Consider the following 18,420-nt stretch of genomic DNA (forward strand, 5'->3'; position numbering starts at 1 on the left):
ATGTCTAGGAGGCTGTGCTGCAGGTCTGTGTGGTTGTCTGTCTGGAGTTTCTGCCCTCTTCAACAGACTCTGTCCTCTTCCGACCTCCGATCTCACTCCTCCTCCTACTGGGAACACCTCGATGTACCTGGTGACCCAGTCACACAGTCAGGACACGGTCAAGACAGGATCATGGGTAAAGGTCACGGTCGGAAAATATATAAAGCATAGTAGACAGTCAGCTCTGAACTGAATGTGGTTTATTGATAAACATTTAACATTTACATTTAAGTCATTTAGCAGACGCTCTTATCCAGATCGACTTACAAATGGACTTTACACAAGAAAGTGTTCAAAACTAATCCATTTAAAAGCTTAAAGCTGTGAGGGGGGTGATCCCAGGCTGTGTCATTACCGGCCGTGATCGGTAGTCCCATAGTGGGTACACAATTAGCCCAGAGTTGTCTGGATTAGGAGGGTTTGGCCTAGCGTTGTCTGGATTAGGGAGGGGTGGCCCAGCGTTGTCTGGATTAGGGGAGGTTGGCCCAGCGTTGTCTGGATTAGGGAGGGGTTGGCCCAGCGTTGTCTGGATTAGGGGAGGGGGTTGGCCAGCGTTGTCTGGATTAGGGGAGGTTGGCCCAGCGTTGTCTGGATTAGGGAGGGTTGGCCCAGCGTTGTCTGGATTAGGGAGGGGTTGGCCCAGCGTTGTCTGGATTAGGGGAGGGTTGGCCCAGCGTGTCTGGATTAGGGAGGGAGTTGGCCCAGCGTTGTCTGGATTAGGGGAGGGTTTGGCCCAGCGTTGTCTGGATTAAGGAGGGTTTGGCCCAGCGTTGTCTGGATTAGGGGAGGTTTGGCCCAGCGTTGTCTGGATTAGGGAGGGCTTGGCCCAGCGTTGTCTGGATTAGGGAGGGTTTGGCCCAGCGTTGTCTGGATTAGGGAGGGTTTGACCCAGCGTTGTCTGGATTAGGGAGGGTTGGCCCAGCGTTGTCTGGATTAGGGGGGGTTGGCCGTTGTCTGGATTAGGGGAGGGTTTGGCCCAGCGTTGTCTGGATTAGGGAGGGTTTGGCCCAGCGTTGTCTGGATTAGGGGAGGGTTTGGCCAGCGTTGTCTGGATTAGGGAGGGTTTGGCCAGCGTTGTCTGGATTAGGGGAGGTTTGGCCAGCGTTGTCTGGATTAGAGGAGGGTTTGGCCCAGCGTTGTCTGGATTAGGAGGGGTTGGCCAGCGTTGTCTGGATTAGGGGAGGAGTTGGCCCAGCGTTGTCTGGATTAGGGGAGGAGTTGGCCCAGCGTTGTCTGGATTAGGGGAGGGTTGGCCCAGCGTTGTCTGGATTAGGAGGGTTGGCCCAGCGTTGTCTGGATTAGGGGAGGGTTTGGCCCAGCGTTGTCTGGATTAGGGAGGGGCTGGCCCAGCGTTGTCTGGATTAGGGGAGGGTTTTGGCCCAGCGTTGTCTGGATTAGGGAGGTTGGCCCAGCGTTGTCTGGGATTAAGGAGGGTTTGGCCCAGCGTTGTCTGGATTAGGGAGGTTTGGCCCAGCGTTGTCTGGATTAGGGAGGGTTTGGCCCAGCGTGGACTGGATTAGGGAGGTTTGGCCCAGCGTGGTCTGGATTAGGGGAGGGGTTGGCCCAGCATGGTCTGGATTAGGGAAGGTTTGGCCCAGCATGGTCTGGATTAGGGAAGGGTTTGGCCTTACTTGGCTCATTACGCTCTAGCGACTCCTTGTGGCGGGCCGGGCGCCTGCAGGCTGACTGCGGTTGTCAGTTGAACAGGGTTTCCTCTGACACATTGGTGCGGCTGACTTACGGGTTAAGCGAGCAGGTGTTAGAAGCGCGGTTTGGCAGGTCATGTTGTTTCCGAGGACGCATAACTCGACCTTCACCTCCCGAGCCCGTTGGGGAGTTGCAGCAATGAGACAAGATCGAAATTATGAAAAAAGGCATTTGATCCATAATGTATGGCACTAAGCTATTTTACCTTTATTTAATTAGGCAAGTCAGTTAAGAACAAATTCTTATTACAATGACGGCCAAAGCCTAAAACGCTAGACCAATTGTGCACCGCCCCATGGGACTCCCAATCACGGCCGGATGTGACACAGCCTGGATTCAAACCAGGGACTGTAGTGACGCACTGAGATGCAGATGCCTTAGACCCGCTGTGCCACTCGGGATCCCAAAAACAAAGGAGGGACCAAGTCCATATTAATGAGATGTTGGAGGAGCAGGTGTCCACTCACTGTAGCTCTAGATTAAACTCAGAGATGTTGATGGAGATTCCATATTAATGAGATGTTGGAGGAGCAGGTGTCCACTCACTGTAGCTCTAGATTAAACTCAATGTTGGAGCAGCAGGTGTCCACTCACTGTAGCTCTAGATTAAACGTGTTGTATTATATGCCCATTAGATTTCAGCAGAAATCAACTCCAGTGGGTCGAAGGTATGAGTGCTCCTACCGGTTTCCGATGACCTCTCTGTCTCTGGTCAGGGCCTCGTCAGCATGCTCCTGGGACAGGAACTGGACATAGGCCTCCCCTGAGTTCCTTCCTCTGTGGTCTGTCACTAGAGTCACCCCGTCCTCCGTCACATCCAGACCTGTAAAGACCAGCAGCTTTATGCCTTGGGACATGATAGCCTGGTTCCATACTGGTTAGCCTGGTTCTATACTGGTTAGCCTGGTTCTATACTGGTTAGCCTGGTTCCACACTGGTTAGCCTGGTTCCATACTGGTTAGCCTGGTTCCATACTGGTTAGCCTGGTTCCATACTGGTTAGCCTGGTTCTATACTGGTTAGCCTGGTTCCATACTGGTTAGCCTGGTTCCATACTGGTTAGCCTGGTTCCATACTGGTTAGCCTGGTTCCATACTGGTTAGCCTGGTTCCATACTGGTTAGCCTGGTTCCATACTGGTTAGCCTGGTTCCATACTGGTTAGCCTTGTTCTATACTGGTTAGCCTGGTTCCATACTGGAGTCATTATATTGTGATACTTTACATGTGTGTATTCTTGTGTATTGTTAGATATTACTGCACTGTCGGAGCTAGGATCACAAGCATATAGTTACACCTGTAATAACATCTGTTAAATATGGACCAATAACATCTGTTAAATATGGACCAATAACATCTGTTAAATATTTGTATGGACCAATAACATCTGCTAAATATGGACCAATAACATCTGTTAAATATGGACCAATAACATCTGTTAAATATGGACCAATAACATCTGTTAAATATGGACCAATAACATCTGCTAAATATGGACCAATAACATCTGTTAAATATGTGACCAATAACATCTGTTAAATATGGACCAATAACATCTGCTAAATATGTGACCAATAACATCTGTTAAATATGTGACCAATAACATCTGTTAAATATGGACCAATAACATCTGTTAAATATGGACCAATAACATCTGTTAAATATGGACCAATAACATCTGTTAAATATGGACCAATAACATCTGTTAAATATGTGATAACATCTGATAAATATGGACCAATAACATCTGATAAATATGGACCAATAACATCTGTTAAATATGTGACGTGATAACATCTGATAAATATGGACCAATAACATCTGTTAAATATGGACCAATAACATCTGTTAAATATGGACCAATAACATCTGTTAAATATGGACCAATAACATCTGTTAAATATGGACCAATAACATCTGTTAAATATGTGACGATAACATCTGTTAAATATGGACCAATAACATCTGTTAAATATGGACCAATAACATCTGTTAAATATGGACCAATAACATCCGTTAAATATGGACCAATAACATCCGTTAAATATGGACCAATAACATCTGTTAAATATGTGACCAATAACATCTGTTAAATATGTGACCAATAACATCTGTTAAATATGGACCAATAACATCTGTTAAATATGTGACGATAACATCTGATAAATATGGACCAATAACATCTGATAAATATGGACCAATAACATCTGCTAAATATGGACCAATAACATCTGTTAAATATGGACCAATAACATCTGTTAAATATGGACCAATAACATCTGTTAAATATGGACCAATAACATCTGTTAAATATGGACCAATAACATCTGTTAAATATGGACCAATAACATCTGTTAAATATGTGACGATAACATCTGTTAAATATGGACCAATAACATCTGTTAAATATGGACCAATAACATCTGTTAAATATGGACCAATAACATCTGTTAAATATGGACCAATAACATCTGTTAAATATGGACCAATAACATCTGTTAAATATGGACCAATAACATCTGATAAATATGGACCAATAACATCTGTTAAATATTTGTATGGACCAATAACATCTGCTAAATATGGACCAATAACATCTGTTAAATATGGACCAATAACATCTGTTAAATATGGACCAATAACATCTGTTAAATATGGACCAATAACATCTGCTAAATATGGACCAATAACATCTGATGTGCTGAAACCCCTCTTATGATTGACATGCCCTACAAGAAGAGTTGTCTACAGCCCTTATGGTATGAAACCCAACGAGGAGGGACACAACAACCACGTGTGTGTTCTGTTATCAAACTAAATCTGTTAAAGTAGAGGCTGGTAAACAGGGCCTGTTAGGGCAGAGGGTGGTAAACGGGGCCCGTTAGGGCAGAGGCTGGTAAACAGGGCCTGTTGGGGCAGAGGTGGTAAACGGGGCCCGTTGGGGCAGAGGTGGTAAACGGGGCCCGTTGGGGCAGAGGGTGGTAACGGGGCCCGTTGGGGCAGAGGTGGTAAACGGGGCCCGTTGGGGCAGAGAGCTGGTAAACGGGGCCCGCTGGGGCAGAGGCTGGTAAAACGGGGCCCGTTAGCAGGGCAGAGGTGGTAACGGGGCCCGTTAGGGCAGAAGGTGGTAAAACGGGGCCCGTTAGGGCAGAGGGGTAGTAAACGGGGCCCGTTAGGGCAGAGGTGGTAAACGGGGCCCGTTGGGGCAGAGGGTGGTAAACGGGGCCCGTTGGGGCAGAGGGTGGTAAACGGCCCGTTAGGGCAGAGAGGAGTGGTAAACGGGGCTTGTTGGGGCAGAGGCTGGTAAGCGGGCTTGTTGGGGCAGAGGCTGGTAAGCGGGGCCCGTTAGGGCAGAGGCTGGTAAACGGGGCTTGTTGGGGCAGAGGCTGGTAAACGGGGCCCGTTGGGGCAGAGGCTGGTAAACGGGGCCCGTTGGGGCAGAGGCTGGTAAACGGGGCCCGTTGGGGCAGAGGCTGGTAAACGGGGCCCGTTGGGGCAGAGGCTGGTAAACGGGGCCCGTTGGGGCAGAGGCTGGTAAACGGGGCCCGTTGGGGCAGAGGCTGGTAAACGGGGCCCGTTGGGGCAGAGGGTGGTAAACGGGGCCCGTTGGGGCAGAGGGTGGTAAACGGGGCCCGTTGGGGCAGAGGGTGGTAAACGGGGCCCGTTGGGGCAGAGGGTGGTAAACGGGGCCCGTTGGGGCAGAGGGTGGTAAACGGGGCTTGTTGGGGCAGAGGGTGGTAAACGGGGCCCGTTGAGGCAGAGGTTGGTAAACGGGGCTTGTTGAGGCAGAGGTTGGTAAACGGGGCTTGTTGAGGCAGAGGCTGGTAAAAGCGGGGCTTGTTGGGGCAGAGGCTGGTAAACGGGGCTTGTTGGGGCAGAGGCTGGTAAACGGGGCCCGTTAGGGCAGAGGCTGGTAAACGGGGCTTGTTGGGGCAGAGGCTGGTAAACGGGGCTTGTTGGGGCAGAGGAGTGGTAAACGGGGCTTGTTGGGGCAGAGGGTGAAAATGGGCTTGTTAGGGCAGAGGCTGGTAAACGGGGCTTGTTGGGGCAGAGGTGGTAAACGGGGCTTGTTGGGGCAGAGTGTGGTAAGCGGGGCTTGTTGGGGGCAGAGTGTGGTAAACGGGGCTTGTTGGGGCAGAGTGTGGTAAACGGGGCTTGTTGGGGCAGAGTGTAGTAAACGGGGCTTGTTGGGACAGAGTGTAGTAAACAGGGCTTGTTGGGGCAGAGTGTGGTAAACGGGGCTTGTTGGGGCAGAGGGTGGTAAACGGGGCCTGTTCAGCGGCCCGTTGGGGCAGAGGGGTGGTAAACGGGGCTTGTTGGGGCAGAGGGGTGGTAAACGGGGCTTGTTGGGGCAGAGGTGGTAAACGGGGCTTGTTGGGGCAGAGGGTGGTAAACGGGGCCCGTTGAGAGCAGAAAGGGTGGTAAATGGGGCCCGTTGAGGCAGAGGGTGGTAAACGGGGCCTGTTCAGCGGCCCGTTAGGGCAGAGGTGGTAAACGGGGCTTGTTGAGGCAGAGGGTGGTAAACGGGGCTTGTTGGGGCAGAGGGTGGTAAACGGGGCCCGTTGGGGCAGAAAGGTGGTAAACGGGGCCCGTTAGGGCAGAAGGTGTAAACGGGGCCCGTTGAGGCAGAGGGGTGGTAAACGGGGCTTGTTGGGCAGAGGGGTGGTAAACGGGCTTGTTGGGGCAGAGGGTGGTAAAAGGGCCCGTTGAGGCAGAGGTGGTAAACGGGGCCCGTTGAGGCAGAGGGAGTGATAAATCGGGCTTGTTGGGGCAGAGGGTGGTAAACGGGGCTTGTTGGGGCAGAGGGTGGTAAACGGGGCTTGTTGGGGCAGAGGCAGTGGTAAACGGGGCCCGTTGAGGCAGAGGGGTAAACGAGGCCCGTTAAGGGTCCTACCAGAGAAGAAGAGCATGACGTCAGTCTCGGTGCAGCTGTAGGGGAGACCTCTGATCCGTACCACTCCGTCTCTGGCTGGGAGCTGAACTGACTTCTTCAAGATGGCCTCCGCATCGCTGTTGGTCACCTCAAACACTGGAGGAGGTTGTTGAAGAGAAGAAAAATATTACTTTATTGTCCAATGTCCACAAATGTATATACTCAGTAGGTTGGAGAAGAGAGGGGACACAGAGTGGAGAGTTGGAGAAGAGGGGACACAGTGTGAAGCGTTGGAGAAGAGAGGGACACAGAGTGGAGTTGGAGAAGAGAGAGACAGAGTGGAGAGTTGGAGAAGAGAGGGACACAGAGTGGAGTTGGAGAAGAGAGAGACAGAGTGGAGAGTTGGAGAAGAGAGAGAGACACAGTGTGAAGAGTTTGAGAAGAGAGGGGACACAGTGTGAAGAGTTTGAGAAGAGAGGGACACAGAGTGGAGAGTTGGAGAAGAGAGGACACAGTGTGAAGAGTTGGAGAAGAGAGGGACACAGAGTGGAGAGTTGGAGAAGAGAGAGGACACAGAGTGGAGAGTTGGAGAAGAGGACACAGAGTGGAGAGTTGGAGAAGAGAGGAACACAGAGTGGAGAGTTGGAGAAGAGAGGGACACAGTGTGGAGAGTTGGAGAAGAGAGAGGGACAGAGAGTGGAGAGTTGGAGAAGAGAGAGGGACACAGAGTGGAGAGTTGGAGAAGAGAGAGACACAGAGTGGAGAGTTGGAGAAGAGAGACACAGAGTGGAGAGTTGGAGAAGAGAGAGGGACACAGAGTGGAGAGTTGGAGAAGAGAGGACACAGAGTGGAGAGTTGGAGAAGAGAGGGACACAGAGTGGAGAGTTGGAGAAGAGAGGGACACAGAGTGGAGAGTTGGAGAAGAGAGGGACACAGAGTGGAGAGTTGGAGAAGAGAGGGACACAGAGTGGAGAGTTGGAGAAGAGAGGGACACAGAGTGGAGAGTTGGAGAAGAGAGAGGGACACAGAGTGGAGAGTTGGAGAAGAGAGGGACACAGTGTGGAGAGTTGGAGAAGAGAGGGACACAGTGTGGAGAGTTGGAGAAGAGAGAGGGACAGAGAGTGGAGAGTTGGAGAAGAGAGGGACACAGTGTGGAGAGTTTGAAAAGAGAGGGGACACAGAGTGGAGAGTTGGAGAAGAGAGGGGACACAGAGTGGAGAGTTGGAGAAGAGAGGGGACACAGAGTGGAGAGTTGGAGAAGAGAGAGGGACACAGAGTGGAGAGTTGGAGAAGAGAGAGGGACACAGAGTGGAGAGTTGGAGAAGAGAGAGGACACAGAGTGGAGAGTTGGAGAAGAGAGGGACACAGAGTGGAGAGTTGGAGAAGAGAGGGACACAGAGTGGAGAGTTGGAGAAGAGAGAGGGACACAGTGTGGAGAGACAGGAGAAGAGAGAGGGGACACAGTGTGGAGAGTTGGAGAAGAGAGAGGACACAGAGTGGAGAGTAGGAGAAGAGAGAGGGACACAGAGTGGAGAAGTAGGAGAAGAGAGGTCACAGAGTGGAGAGTTGGAGAAGAGAGGACACAGAGTGGAGAGTCTGTCTGTAGTACCTTCTACATAGCCTGGTACTGTCTGTCTGTAGTACCTTCAATATAGCCTGGTACTGTCTGTCTGTAGTACCTTCTACATAGCCTGGTACTGTCTGTCTGTAGTACCTTCTACATAGCCTGGTACTGTCTGTCTGTAGTACCTTCTACATAGCCAGGTACTGTGTCTGTAGTACCTTCAATATAGCCTGGTACTGTCTGTCTGTAGTACCTTCTACATAGCCTGGTCCCAGGTACTGTCCGTCTGTAGTACCTTCTACATAGCCTGGTACTGTCTGTCTGTAGTACCTTCTACATAGCCTGGTACTGTGTCTGTAGTACCTTCTACATAGCCTGGTACTGTCTGTCTGTAGTACCTTCTACATAGCCTGGTACTGTCTGTCTGTAGTACCTTCTACATAGCCTGGTACTGTCTGTCTGTAGTACCTTCTACATAGCGTGGACCCAGGTACTGTCTGTAGTACCTTCTATATAGCCTGGTACTGTCTGTCTGTAGTACCTTCTACATAGCGTGGTATTGTCTGTCTGTAGTACCTTCTATATAGCCTGGTACTGTCTGTCTGTAGTACCTTCTATATAGCCTGGTACTGTCTGTCTGTAGTACCTTCAATATAGCCTGGTACTGTCTGTCTGTAGTACCTTGTACATAGCCTGGTACTGTCTGTCTGTAGTACCTTCTACATAGCCTGGTACTGTCTGTCTGTAGTACCTTCTACATAGCCTGGTACTGTCTGTCTGTAGTACCTTCAATATAGCCTGGTACTGTCTGTCTGTAGTACCTTCTACATAGCCTGGTACTGTCTGTCTGTAGTACCTTCTACATAGCCTGGTACTGTCTGTCTGTAGTACCTTCTACATAGCCAGGTACTGTGTCTGTAGTACCTTCAATATAGCCTGGTACTGTCTGTCTGTAGTACCTTCTACATAGCGTGGTCCCAGGTACTGTCCGTCTGTAGTACCTTCTACATAGCCTGGTACTGTCTGTCTGTAGTACCTTCTACATAGCCTGGTACTGTGTCTGTAGTACCTTCTACATAGCCTGGTACTGTCTGTCTGTAGTACCTTCTACATAGCCTGGTACTGTCTGTCTGTAGTACCTTCTACATAGCCTGGTACTGTCTGTCTGTAGTACCTTCTACATAGCCTGGTACTGTCTGTCTGTAGTACCTTCTACATAGCGTGGACCCAGGTACTGTCTGTAGTACCTTCTATATAGCCTGGTACTGTCTGTCTGTAGTACCTTCTACATAGCGTGGTATTGTCTGTCTGTAGTACCTTCTATATAGCCTGGTACTGTCTGTCTGTAGTACCTTCTATATAGCCTGGTACTGTCTGTCTGTAGTACCTTCTACATAGCGTGGTATTGTCTGTCTGTAGTACCTTCTACATAGCCTGGTACTGTCTGTCTGTAGTACCTTCTACATAGCCTGGTACTGTCTGTCTGTAGTACCTTCTACATAGCGTGGACCCAGGTACTGTCTGTAGTACCTTCTATATAGCCTGGTACTGTCTGTCTGTAGTACCTTCTACATAGCGTGGTATTGTCTGTCTGTAGTACCTTCTATATAGCCTGGTACTGTCTGTCTGTCTGTAGTACCTTCTATATAGCCTGGTACTGTCTGTCTGTAGTACCTTCTATATAGCCTGGTACTGTCTGTCTGTAGTACCTTCTATATAGCCTGGTACTGTCTGTCTGTAGTACCTTCTACATAGCGTGGTCCCAGGTACTGTCTGTGTTTCTCCAGGGCCTTGCTGACGTCCTCTTCATGCTCCAGCTCTATAAAGGCCTGGCCGTTGGGCTTCCCGTCCCGGTTCACTGTGAGGTGGATCCCCTTCACACCGTCACGCACACGGCACTCTGGACAGTGAGAGGACACCTACCTATTAAACCAACATCTGAGTGTTTCTAACAGGGGATGACAGTCAGGAGGACGGTGGGGATGACAGTCAGGAGGACGGTGGGGGATAACAGGATTACAGTCAGGAGGATGGTGGGGGATGACAGTCAGGAGGACGGTGGGGATGACAGTCAGGAGGACGGTGGGGGGTGACAGTCAGGAGGACGGTGGGGGGTGACAGTCAGGAGGACGGTGGGGGGTGACAGTCAGGAGGACGGTGGGGGGTGACAGTCAGGAGGACGGTGGGGGGTGACAGTCAGGAGGACGGTGGGGGGTGACAGTCAGGAGGACGGTGGGGGGTGACAGTCAGGAGGACGGTGGGGGGTGACAGTCAGGAGGACGGTGGGGGGTGACAAATCAGGAGGGACGGTGGGGGGACAGTCAGGAGGGGACGGTGGGGGATGACAATCAGGAGGACGGTGGGGATGACAGTCAGGAAGGACGGTGGGGATGACAGTCAGGAGGGCAGTGGGGATGACAGTCAGGAAGGACGGTGGGGATGACAGTCAGGAGGACGGTGGGGGATGACAGTCAGGAGGACGGTGGGGGATGACAGTCAGGAGGACGGTGGGGATGACAGTCAGGAGGACGGTGGGGATGACAGTCAGGAGGACGGTGGGGATGACAGTCAGAGGACGGTGGGGGGTGACAGTCAGGAGGACGGTGGGGGGTGACAGTCAGGAGGACGGTGGGGGGATGACAGTCAGGAGGACGGTGGGGGATGACAGTCAGGAGGACGGTGGGGATGACAGTCAGGAGGACGGTGGGGATGACAGTCAGGAGGACGGTGGGGGATGATAGTCAGGAGGACGGTGGGGGATGACAGTCAGGAGGACGGTGGGGGATGACAGTCAGAGGACGGTGGGGGATGACAGTCAAGAGGACGGTGGGGTGACAGTCAAGAGGACAGTCAGGAGGACGGTGGGGGATGACAGTCAGGAGGACGGTGGGGATGACAGTCAGGAGGACGGTGGGGGATGACAGTCAGGAGGACGGTGGGGATGACAGTCAGGAGGACGGTGGGGATGACAGTCAGGAGGGCGGTGGGGGGTAACAGTCAGGAGGACAGTCAGGAGGACGGTGGGGATGACAGTCAGGAGGACGGTGGGGGATAACAGGATAACAGTCAGGAGGACGTGGGGATGACAGTCAGGAGGACGGTGGGGGCAAAGAGTCAGGAGGACGGTGGGGGATGACAGTCAGGAGGACGGTGGGGGATGACAGGATAACAGTCAGGAGGACGGTGGGGATGACAGTCAGGAGGACGGTGGGGATGACAGGATAACAGTCAGGAGGACGGTGGGGGGATGACAGTCAGGAGGATCGTGGGGGATGACAGTCAGGAGGACGGTGGGGGATGACAGTCAGGAGGACGGGGTGGGGGGATGACAGTCAGGAGGGCGGTGGGGGATGACAGTCAGGAGGACGGTGGGGATGACAGTCAGGAGGACGGGTGGGGGGATGACAGTCAGGAGGACGGTGGGGGATGACAGTCAGGAGGACGGTGGGGGTAAACAGTCAGGAGGACAGTGGGGGATAACAGGATTACAGTCAGGAGGATCGGTGGGGATGACAGTCAGGAGGACGGTGGGGGATAACAGGATAACAGTCAGGAGGACGGGGGATGACAGTCAGGAGGACGGTGGGGGGTAACAGTCAGGAGGACGGTGGGGATGACAGTCAGGAGGACGGTGGGGATGACAGGATAACAGTCAGGAGGACGGTGGGGGGTAACAGGATTACAGTCAGGAGGACGGTGGGGGGATGACAGTCAGGAGACGGTGGGGGGATGACAGGATAACAGCCAGGAGGACGGTGGGGGATGACAGGATAACAGTCAGGAGGACAGTGGGGGTAACAGTCAGGAGGACGGTGGGGATGACAGTCAGGAGGACGGTGGGGGATGACAGTCAGGAGGACGGTGGGGGATGACAGGATGACAGTCAGGAGGACGGTGGGGGGAACAGGAATAAATCAAATACAATTAAGCCTTGTCCTGGAGAAAAACATCCTCCACTGAAACGGCAGTTCTGTCTAGGACTGGTTTAATCTGTGTCTGGGAAACTGGACCCTGGAGGTTTATCAGCATGTTCTTAACAGGAGGTGTATGGAGGGCTTACCAGAGAAGAACTGAATGAGATCGTCTGTGGTACAGGACCATGGAAGTCCTTTAGCTCTGATGATAAACACCTCCTTCTTCTCCGGTCCTGGGTCAGAGTTGTAGTCTGGGTAGAGGTGGGTAGTCATCATCTTTGAAGGGGGCTCCTGACTAATACACATACCGTTAAGTTAGAACATTCAAATCTAGATTTCTACCATTATAAAATGGATTGACAGCAGGATACCTTTTCATACAAAAGAGCGGCACACAGACACTAACCTCTGAGTGTAGCCCGAGTTGGGACTGCACTGCGGAGAGGCTGTGATACCGGGGTTTCAGTGCGGCGGTCCAATGGTGATGGAACTGCGGACGGCCACATCTCTCCGCTACTGTTCTGGTCCCTGGGCACTACTCTGCGACAATACGCTCTTGGAGACCTGTCTCCCACCACAGAGCGACTTAACGCTAACAGCAAGGGCCTACAGTTCCCAGACATCTTATCAAACCTGTTACTGCGCAATGCTACGATTTTTTCAATATGACGAACCGGTTTGACAGATGTACAAACCCCACGGAAAAAACACTTTTACCGTAGTTATTTATTGAGCCTTGCAAACACTTAAATACATTGACAGGTGCCGCATATGTAGGCTCCTCTTTACCAAGAAAACTCACGTTGCCCAAGGACAGCAGTTCGTCAAAAAGGTCAAAGTGAATTATAGTCAACAAGAGGAGTATTTATCCAGCAGCGTTGTGGAATATAGAAACATCGCCGTCTGATGGTTCTCGGAGGACTCACGACATGTTCTAGTGGAGCTCCGAGGAAACCATGGGGTCAAAATACGGGACTGTCCCTGGTTCATGTACGTCCTCCTCAAAACACAACAGGAAAAATAATTAATATGTCAGGGAGAAGAATAAGAATACATACAAATTAAATTGGCAAGGATTGAAATGTTATTTGTTTTGGTCAATGAATTTGTTAGTGGTTTTGTTACATTTTCCCCCGTGTTTAGATGTATTTTCCCACTCCCGTCCAGTAGGCGGCGATACATTAACATACTTTGGTTGATCAATGCTTTGTGGGTCGAACAACAACAAATATCTCTGCAGGTTTGCTAACTAGGGTGGTTAGCTAGCTGGCTGTCAAAAACATGCTTCTTCAGACTTTCAGGCCATGGCTGACCTTGCTCCGTTGCAGAGGATTGCCAGTAGCAACAACACGACTTTACCACGGGTGACAGAGTCGCAGCCGTCGGTACACAGCCTGACACACAGTCCGCGGAGTTTACGGTAGGTGGAAAAAAAAAAAAGAGGGAAAGTGGGTGAATGAGGGGAAGGTGGTGGAGGAGGAGGAGGTGGTGGTGGAGGAGGAGGAGGTGAAGGTGGATGAAGAGGGAAGGTGGTGGAGGAGGAGGGAGGTGGGGTGGAGGAGGAGAGGGGTGGTGGGAGGAGGGGAAGGAGGAGGGGAAGGTGGTGGAGGAGGAGGAGGAGGTGAAGGTGGTGGTGAGGGGAAAGGGTATCACGGAGACGCTGCTAGCTCGGACTGCCCTTGAACTGACTTACTCTCAATAAGTGTAGTAATGCTCTCCAGCTAAATTAGCTGGCTTATTGTCATTTGCTTACATTATGCGTTTCAACCCCCTGTACCACCAGCTAGCTCACATGTACTGTAATTAACCAGGGCTAGCTAGCTTGCTAACATGTACTGTAATTAACCAGGGCTAGCTTGCTTGCTAACGTTGACCAGCCATTGAGAAGGGCAAATGCTTTTGGTCACACAGCGTCTCCTCAGCAACGTTTTAAAAAAGTACTTCCGGGTCATGGAATTTCGGAAATATTTCAAATTAAAAGTCCCCCAGATAATAACGTGTATTTACTCAAAACAATAATAATATGAAGAAAAGTGTATTTAACATCAACAGTTATTCGTTTTAAAGTTACATTCGCATACAAGTTGGGGTTTAAAACATGTTCCAAGGTCAAAACAAATGACCCCAATGCAAATCACTGTTTATAAAATACATAATCTTGGTTTATAGAGCAAAAAAAAATGTTTCTAGGTGACGCAATAAAAGTAATGTAGGGAGTGACTCAATAGGGTCTGTAGAATGGATATATATATGGTGACAGGGCTCTGAATAATACATATATATATTATTATTATTTATATTATTTATATTATTATTATTATTATTTATATTATTATTATTATTATTATTATTATTATATTATTATAATACAGAATGTTGGTGGCCTTTAACTGTGGTCAAACAGTAGGGTGCCCGGACACTATATTGTATAAATATTGCATTGTACATGGAAAATAAGGGATTTTCCATAACACTAGGTTCTACTCACTAGAGTCCCTAGAATACAAAACAGGTGAGTTTGAACACGAAGTTACGTAGTTATATATAGTGTGTGAACTATGTGGACACCCTTTTCAAATGAGTGGATTTGGCTATTTCGGCCACACCCGTTGCTGACAAGGTGTATAAAATCGAGCACACAGCCATGGAATCTCCATAGACAAACATTGTCAGTAGAATGACGTTACATTTCAAAATTGTTCCGTGAACAATAACACCAGTAAATACAGGAACCGTACAATCAGTTGGCTATTATGTTCTTGACATTCATTAAAGCTCCAACCATTCCTCAATGTGCTCCGCCTTATAATATTCTTTATCTTATCTAAAGTAGTAATTCACTTTCGGTATACATTTCTTCCCCAATGTAGCTATAAATATTATTTAACATAATTCCAACGTTCTCCACTATGCAAAGCTGCGAAAAAATATGGATTAAGAATAATATACAAAGCGTTTTACCGCAGACTTTTATTTTGAAGGCAAAATCCCAAAAACCTGAAGTTTTAGTGTGGATGGGATCCACCTAGGCTTGCTGCCATGATGCTCATCTGTTTTACATTTTTTTTTATTAAATTCAACCTTTTATTTAACTAGGCTCAACGTTGCCCGGGTTTAACCGGGGTAGGCCGTCATGGGAGATAAGTAAACTAAACCAATATCAAACCAAGTGTTTGTTCGACGAAACAAAGCTTCGGATGTCATTGATCACGTGCTTCTGATAAAGCGATACAGATCGGCACACTGATTGGATCCACACCTCGTAGCTCCGGTTATCAAACACAACACCACTACTTGGCGATACTTCTTCAATTCCCTAAATCGCAGGTGGTTCGTTTTGAATTTAGAAAATATTCCCTTATTAAATTAAAACTGTTTAAATTAAAACTGTTTATGCTCCATTAGTTGTCATCATTGGGATTGTTGGGATTGAAAATTCTAGTGACAGTAGTCTTCCAAGTTGGGAATTGAGGAAGTATTGCCAAGTTAAGGTTGGGTATATTCTCTGTGCTAAGCCAAACCGTATCTTCTCTAATAACACCCCAGACAGCTGCAACAGAGGAATGGCCTGACTAGGAGAGATTTTGAATAGCTAGGATACTAGCTAGTCCTTGCCTGGTTTATAACCTGCTCCGAAGCTCCCACTCACACTACACTAATACACTATGGCATTTTGACGATATCTATCTTTTCAGGAAAACTATGAACGAATGCAAGTCCTTGTTGATGAGTTGAAAGGCAGATCGGAGAAAATCAAATTGGGTAAGTCAAGTTGGCACCTTCACATGTGAAAACTATTTTGAATGTGAACAGATGTAGTAATGTGGTGTTGACCTGCCTGTCTGTTGACCTGCCTGTCTGTTGACCTGCCTGTCTGTTGACCAGCCTGTCTGTTGACCTGCCTGTCTGTTGACCTGCCTGTCTGTTGCCTGCCTGTCTGTTGACCAGCCTGTCTGCTGACCAGCCTGTCTGTTGACCTGCCTGTCTGTTGACCCTGCCTGTTCGTTGACCAGCCTGTCCGTTCGCTGACCAGCCTGTCTGTTGACCTGCCTGTCTGTTGACCTGCCTGTCTGTTGACCAGCCTGTCCGTTGACCAGCCTGTCTGTTGACTCCGCCTGTCTGTTGACCTGCCTGTCTGTTGACCTGCCTGTCTGTTGACCAGCCTGTCTGTTGACCTGCCTGGTCTGTTGACCTGCCTGTCTGTTGACCTGCCTGTCTGTTGACCAGCCTGTCTGTTGACCTGCCTGTCTGTTGACCTGCCTGTCTGTTGACCTGCCTGTCTGTTGACCTGCCTGTCTGTTGACCTGCCTGTCTGTTGACCAGCCTGTCTGTTGACCAGCCTGTCTGTTGACCTGCCTGTCTGTTGACCTGCCTGTCTGTTGACCTGCCTGTCTGTTGACCTGCCTGTCTGTTGACCAGCCTGTCTGTTGACCAGCCTGTCTGTTGACCAGCCTGTCTGTTGACCTGCCTGTCTGTTGACCTGCCTGTCTGTTGACCTGCCTGTCTGTTGACCTGCCTGTCTGTTGACCAGCCTGTCTGTTGACCTGCCTGTCTGTTGACCAGCCTGTCTGTTGACCAGCCTGTCTGTTGACCAGCCTGTCTGTTGACCAGCCTGTCTGTTGACCTGCCTGTCTGTTGACCTGCCTGTCTGTTGGCCAGCTTGTCTGTTGGCCAGTCGGTCTGTTGACTTCTGCTTGTCTGTTGGCCAGCCTGTCTGTTGACCAGCCTCTGATAATGCTGACCCAGGTGGAGGAGAACGTCTAGAAAGCTACACATCTCAGAGGGAAGCTCCTCCCCAAGAACGCATAGACAGACTGCTGGACCCAGGTAAACACACAGGACTATTCTTTGAACACCTAGTTGTAGATTTATCCTCTGTAGAGGCTCCGCAACCACTTTGTTTTGCCGTTTCTAGGTCTGAGGGTTCCTGTGTGTATCCTACGGTGTTTCTCTCCGCAGGTCTCGTTCCTGGAATTCTCCCAGTTTGCAGCATATGAGCTCTATGGAAAAGAGGAGGTTCCAGCAGGAGGCATCATCACGGGGATTGGCAGAGTCTCAGGGTGCGTAGATTACTGTAAACACTAGATTACTGTAAACACTAGATTACTGTAAACACTAGATTACTGTAAACACTAGATTACTGTAAACACTAGATTACTGTAAACACTAGATTTACTGTAAACACTGTCGATTACTGTAAACACTGTCGATTACTGTAAACACTGTCGATTACTGTAAACACTGTCGATTACTGTAAACACTAGATTACTGTAAACACTGTCGATTACTGTAAACACTAGATTACTGTAAACACTGTAGAGTACTGTAGACACTAGATTACTGTAAACACTGTTGATTACTGTGAACACTAGATTACTGTAAACACTGTAGAGTACTGTAGACACTAGATTACTGTAAACACTGTTGATTACTGTGAACACTAGATTACTGTAAACACTGTTGATTACTGTGAACACTAGATTACTGTAAACACTGTAGAGTACTGTAGACACTAGATTACTGTAAACACTGTTGATTACTGTGAACACTAGATTACTGTAAACATTGTAGAGCACTGTAAACACTAGTACTGTAAACACTAGTACTGTAAACACTAGTCCTGTAAACACTGTAGAATACTGTAGAGTACTGTAGAGCACCAAAGACACAGGTCCTGGAAGATGGTGGGTTTCAGACCTAATGCTTATTGTTCCAGCAGCCCTTTCATTGTTATCTACTCTTCTGACTGGTCATCTGCCACATTCCTCCAGGGTGGAGTGTGTGATTGTTGCTAACGACGCCACAGTGAAAGGAGGCACCTACTACCCAGTCACAGTGAAGAGAAGCATCTCCGAGGCAGGAGATAGCTCAGCAGAACCACTTGCCATGTATCTACCTGGGTGAGTGCCCTCTCTTTCTCTATACTGGTGGCAGTATGGGGATAGCTGTGCTATCAATGATGTACGTATGTAACACTCTCCCAGTGGTTGTCTCCTATAGTGGACTCAGGAGGGACGAGGGGGTCAGGGACCAGGGGTCAGGGACTAGGGATTGATTTGTGATTGTGTGCCTCTGCAAGTGGGTCCCGGAGGAGCCAACCTCCCAGACAGGCGAGTCCTTCGAGAACCGAAGAAGACAACCCCGGATGGAGTCTTCTTAACCAGGCTGCCCTCCTCAGCAGGAATAGCACAGGTAAGGAATAGCACAGGTAAGGAATTGCACAGGTAAGTGCACAGGTAAGGAATTGCACAGGTAAGGAATTGCACAGGTGAGTGCACAGGTAAGGAATAGCACAGGTGAATAGCAACAATGTTGGAGGCGGCTTA

The 18,420-nt window shown here is 49.4% G+C and overlaps 2 pseudogenes; one reads left to right on the top strand and one right to left on the bottom strand.

Moving 5' to 3' along the window:
• Window positions 1-6: 6 nt before the first annotated feature.
• LOC127911955 (G-rich sequence factor 1-like) lies at window positions 7-12,732 on the bottom strand (annotated as a pseudogene).
• Window positions 12,733-13,000: 268 nt separating this feature from the next.
• LOC127911921 (methylcrotonoyl-CoA carboxylase beta chain, mitochondrial-like) lies at window positions 13,001-18,156 on the top strand (annotated as a pseudogene).
• The last annotated feature ends 264 nt before the right edge of the window (window positions 18,157-18,420 follow it).

Source organism: Oncorhynchus keta, chromosome 25 (assembly GCF_023373465.1).
Source record: "Oncorhynchus keta strain PuntledgeMale-10-30-2019 chromosome 25, Oket_V2, whole genome shotgun sequence".
NCBI classification, from domain to species: Eukaryota; Metazoa; Chordata; class Actinopteri; order Salmoniformes; family Salmonidae; genus Oncorhynchus; species Oncorhynchus keta.